Raw genomic sequence first — 6,000 nt, forward strand, 5'->3', positions numbered from 1 at the left:
TGTGACCTCACCCCCAGTATGATACAACGGAACAATGAGATATTGTCAATACACAAGATTGAGGACACCAGAACACAGACTGGCAAAGTGTGCAATAATTTTCATATTTAATCAGTCTGGTTTTGTATGCCTTTGCGAGCATACACTCTCACACTGGTTTAATTTAAGAGCAATAAAAACAGTTTTCATAGTTTATATCAGTTAGTGCTTCATTCTACACAAGTCCTGCAATAGATTGCCTACACACTTATCACTGGTGTAATACCTCTAGATGTGCAGAACTGAATGTATTGTGTGCATTTAAAACAGAGAGGGAGAAAATTTGCAGAAGACAAGTCAATGACAATCCTAGAAATTACAAAATTAACGATGAAGGAAACATTCAACATATGATGATGCCCAGTGAGCAACATTGATATATGTGTTTTGAGAATTGCTAGGACAGACTGGGTAATGAACAAGTTTATCAGGGGCAAAAATGAGTGGAAAACATAAACCCGAGTGTAACAAAATTGAAATGTCGCTGGGTGGAACATTGATGGTACATGATATACCAAAATAATGGAAACTCTGGGCTGGAATAACAACGTGGAAATGATACACTGCTACTCATAGATGTGTTGAGTTGTAGACAGGTACAATGAAAATAATACCACAAATATATAAGCTTTTGGACAAATTCCTTCCTCGCACTCTCATACAACAACTCAGCAGATATACGGATGTACGTTGCTGAACACTGTAATGCACCAAGAAGTCTGCTTTAAACCACAGAGACTGCCACATGGCCAATGATAATGACAGAGGGGATAACGGAAGGGTCCGATTCCAACCCTGTGCTTTGACCAATGACATCACCAATATGGTGGAAACGACCATTCACAGCAACTCCCATACCACTCCTATGACATCATCACTTAAACATGACAACAAACACGAAAATAGATCTAAAAACCACAAAACAGATATTTCTTCAAAAATACAATGAAACTAACGGGATATGCACGGGAAATTGGGGGTTTTTGGGTGGGGAAAAACTAAATACAAACACACGCCACTACACCAAACGAAAAAAAAATAAAAATAAAAAAAAAATAGCAAGACCCCACAACCTTCCCAAATTCCACTACACACAAAATCCACTGGAATCGATGACTTCCCTTGATCTATATAGGTCAACAGAAACAACCGATACCACATAAATCTCAAAAATTTCACCACCAGCACAGTTAATCCTAACAAAAAAACCACCCACAGAAAATCAAAATTGGAATCGAACAATTCCCTTGACCTATATAGGTCAACAGAAACTAACGATACCAAACCAGCCATAGCCACAACCACGCCTTGCAATCAAACACTTCCCTAAAGTCATGTAAGTCAACAGCAAAGCAAAATACCAAATCACCAACACAAACAACCAAACAACTCACAAACACCCCACCAATCATTTAACAAAAAACATCAACTCACCACTAAAAAGCTCCGGCGCAGCCATCTAGGTCAGACACCACAATTTCTCTCTGACTCTGACTCTCTCCCTCTCCCTCTCTCTCTCTCTCTCACACACACACACACACATACACACACACACACACACACACACACACACACACACACACACACACACAACCAAACAAAAACATACAAACCAACAAAAACAAAAAAAAAAACAACCAAATAAAACTCCCACCCCACCCACAACGCAACCCAACCCCCCCAAAAAATAAAAGACCCATAAACCAAGAAAAACAAAAAAAATCACATTCTACAACTGTAACAAAAAAATCCTCTACACAAAACAAAAAAAAAACCACCCTCCCCACATCTCTGTACAAACTTCACCAACAACTAAACACAACCCCTCCCCCCACCCCAAGCCACCATCCCCCCACCCAACACCTAACTAACCCACAACCTTGAGCCTATACATCCTACTAACCGCCCTTAAAAAAACCTTAAAAATACAATAGCCCTCAGGGACGGTCTTCTGCCAACAGTACTTATCTAGATGAGACTGAAGGTTAGAAGAGCGCCTCTTCCCCTCCCTATCACTGCCTTAACTGCCTCCCAAAACCCCTCTATAGTATTCATACAGGCCCCCGTCTCATAATTTCATAATTCTTAAACTCAACACTGTGGTTCACTACTAAATGATTGTACCCCTGCTGACCCAACCGCCTATAAGAAGAAAACGTGTCTGAAACTATAGTGGTACCCTCTTCAATAAAATCCTCAATCAATCCCACTAATTCCCTTTTTGTCCGGCCCTCCAAAACCTAAATATCCATTCTGAAAACCCACCCCCCATACCACAGCCACTCACACCCATAAACCAACCGAAGACTTACCCCCTCGCATACTTTCTCTTCCCAAACTGCGACTCATCAATCTCCACAACAACACCAGGCCCACCCAACCTACCCCCGTACTTAATATATTCAGAACACATCTCACGACAATAAGAATACCACTCAAGCACCGTTCTCACACTCACACCCACCTCATGAGCACAGAAACTGTGAGAGGCTTTATGACAAAAATGATACGTCACTAATACAATTTCTCGCATGCCCATCCAAGACCCTCTAACAAGGAACCTCGCCTAATGGAGCGCCATAAGTTATCCTTACGACATCTCCACATATAGCCGTCCCTGGTCCAAGATGCAAGAACTTTAGTAAGTCTTATTACTTCACGACACACTGAACACTTCACAATATCTGAAGAAATTTTATTAGAGAGAACGCACTGTACCCCATCATCGCTGACAACCGAAAACTGTTGACCTTGTCAGTCATATCCATACCTACCACAGGCATAAACAAAGTAATTTACCAAAATTCACACACGACGAACGGAAAAAAACTACAATAACATCAACATAACAAAACCAAAATTGTTAACTAACTGAGAAATATTCTGCTGAAAGCACAGTCACCGCCGAAACCACACACGTGCAATGCTATCACGCAAATGAACCCCATACGCCACATAACACACTACCCATAAACACACTACCAGAGAGAACCACAGACTGCAACAATATGCCACCTATAAACACGCCATACACACAAACAAAACCACAAACATCACATAATGCACAACACACCACCAGTGAGCACCAATGATCACATCAAAATGACACCTACAAACACGCCACTCTTGCAAACTAAACTCTGCGCCGTCATGACATCACACACCACAAGAGCCTTACATCACGGGTCAAAGCCGATGGGTGGAATCGGACACTTCCATTGACCCGAATTGATTACTCCTGTTTTTGATACATATAGCTTGAGACTGATGATTATTGATCTAGCTACCATGGATTAGGCCTATAAAATTGGTTCCTGTTTTTTGTATTTCTTGCATTGTGTTTCTTGGAATATGCCAGAATTTCTTGGGATATCGTTTCATACTCCAATGTTATAGTTTGGTGTGAGATGGTGACGGCAACTAATGTGACTGGGGGAAAACTGGGTGTTGTAACAGACTGATCTGTAACATAACCTGAGTCTAGCTTATTTGAAATGTTGGCCTGATTACGAGTTGGCAAAGCCAACGAATGTGAATGTAAGAAAACTGATTGTGGTGATGGACTGATATGTAGCATAACAAAAGTCACAGGTTACGATGAAATGTTACAGTTTAGTTGTGAAATGGCTTGTGACGAGAAGAACTGGCTATGGTGATGGACTGATCTGTAACGTAGCCCACGATCTTTTTGAAAACTTTATCAGGTATTTTCAATAATTCTAAGGTTGTGGTTATGCAGTATAACAACAGTACAGTTTAAAGTTTGTGGAACATTGTTTTATGTGTCAACATTCTGCACAATATAGTGTGTTATGCTCTCACATAATTTTATACACTCAACATCATGACAATGTTTATGGAACACTATTTTCTCATTGGTTGTGTCTTCTTGTCCAATTACCAGACTCATCACTCATTATTTTCACTTCCCATCATTCACTGTGCAGTTACCAACAGCATTATGCAACACAAAAGTGCCAAAACCAACACAGTATGTGCATTTTTACCATTATTATTATATTTATCACCCTGTTGAATACCAAAGAGTCTCTCAGTTTTTTTTAGATAACTCACTGGGTCCATAACGTTGTACTACAGGTGAAAATAATCTACATCTATGAAATTTATTCTGGTCAGCATATTCTCCAGTCCTCCTCCTTTTCACTTCCTGTCTTCACAATTACAATGACATCCAATAAAATGTAAATGAATAGCCACACATAAAATAGTACTTCTGATAGTCATCAAGTATGGTACTATCCTGTCTCCAATCAGTACTAAACGAGCTTCTCATTCAGGTCGTCAAGGCCCAATGGATGTCTACTGGCTGCTGTGTCATTCTAAGCCTTCAAGTGTTATGCGGATGTGGTATGGAGAAGACTGTAAGCAGCACACCACTCTCCTAGCTGTTTTGCAGACTTTACTGACTGTCATGTAACTCCTCAGTTGGCATCACGAGGCTGCGTGCACCCTATACCAGTCCTCCAACCAGGGACAAGTCCTTGGCAGTACCCAGGTACTCTGCATAGCAGTCAGCTACACTCACCACTCAGCTACAGAGGCATATCTCCACTCAGTACTAAGTGTCAAAAACATTTAATCTAAAACAACAACATTTTCAGAAAACTGCATAAAATCGTCTGCTATGTTGTTATTGAATTGGATTTTCTTATTAATTCTATTTTATGCTGAACAGTCTCCTCACATATCTGACTTTGTGTATTTTAATCTCTTACCAATATTTCCATTTCTTCTGTAAATTGACAAGTGGCAAATGGACACTTTTGAACTAGTTAACATGCCCTCACAGTGTGCTTTACTGAGTGAATCAATTTTTATGAGGAAGAGCATTCATGCATCAGTACTATGATACATGTATTTACAGTTTCTTATTTTTTTAACTCAACTAAAATGTAGCTGGTTGGTTCTATATAGCTAAAAATAATTATTGGGGCAAGATGTCCTGAAATATTTTGGGGAGAAAGTCTTGTCCATGACAGTAGGAGTATAGTTCACAAAGATTCATCGAAATGGGAGGGGAGGGGGCGGGGGGGGACAATGTCTAAATCCATTCTGTTAATGACAGAAAGGTCCAACCCAACGTCTTGACACCGGTATTCACGTGAAGCAGCTGCTTGTACCTACAAAGTAGTAGCTCTACAGCTTTGTGGCTGTGCTGCTCACCAACTCACATTAAAGAAAATGTGGTGAGCCAAAATCTCCAAGATGCAGGCCTACATATCGTCGTTTTAAGCTGTGAAAATGTATTGCTCTCATGGTGCGATACAATCATTACACTCATGTGGGCAACGGGTAATATTTGAATGGCACGTTCGACAGATTTAGTATGTTACTAACGACATCAGAGTACGCATTGGCTACAAACGTGGAGCGGAAGTCGTACTGTTACTCGAGTAACACAACTCGTACTACGCAATGAAACTGTTACTGCAAACGTGTCTGTCGTTGTAGTTTGATGGCTGTATGACTTGTAATTGGGATGCTAATGTTCTAAGCTTCAAATGAACCGCTAAAATCTATATATACAGCGTCAGCAATTGATTGATGTGTACTCCACAGTGCAGATTTTTCATTCCCCAAAACTGTTTCACTGATGAGAGTGCAATATGTAATCGTTTACATCATTTGGGCTTAACAGTGGATTTATGTTAGCAGTCACACATTACTTCCAACAAAATAAAATTACCGGCATTTTTCAAAGCACAGCAAAACAAGACACAGTAAACATTACAAAGAGTATAAGATATGAAGATATACGGGAAGATATATGCTGCTAACCTCTTTGAGATGCATTCGATTATGTAGAAAATGACTGTCAATTTTAATTGCAGCCGTTGATGCATTGATTTTGAGGAACACTCTGTCAATACATACAGTTTACATAAGTAATTTATCCAAATATGAATACAGACAAAGGATTTAACTTAGTAGCATCTTGCA

General features: G+C 39.9%; 1 protein-coding gene across 1 annotated transcript in view; it reads right to left on the minus strand.

Annotated features, from left to right (window-relative positions):
• Positions 1-5,774, minus strand: part of LOC126484511 (coiled-coil domain-containing protein 112-like) — a 147,420-nt gene extending 141,646 nt beyond the window's left edge. Inside the window, exon 1 of the mRNA XM_050108048.1 lies at positions 5,747-5,774. The gene's annotated coding sequence lies outside the window, so the exon portion shown is untranslated. The remainder of the gene's footprint in view (positions 1-5,746) is intronic.
• Positions 5,775-6,000: the final 226 nt, after the last annotated feature.

The sequence above is a fragment of the Schistocerca serialis genome, chromosome 6 (genome assembly GCF_023864345.2).
Source record: "Schistocerca serialis cubense isolate TAMUIC-IGC-003099 chromosome 6, iqSchSeri2.2, whole genome shotgun sequence".
NCBI classification, from domain to species: Eukaryota; Metazoa; Arthropoda; class Insecta; order Orthoptera; family Acrididae; genus Schistocerca; species Schistocerca serialis.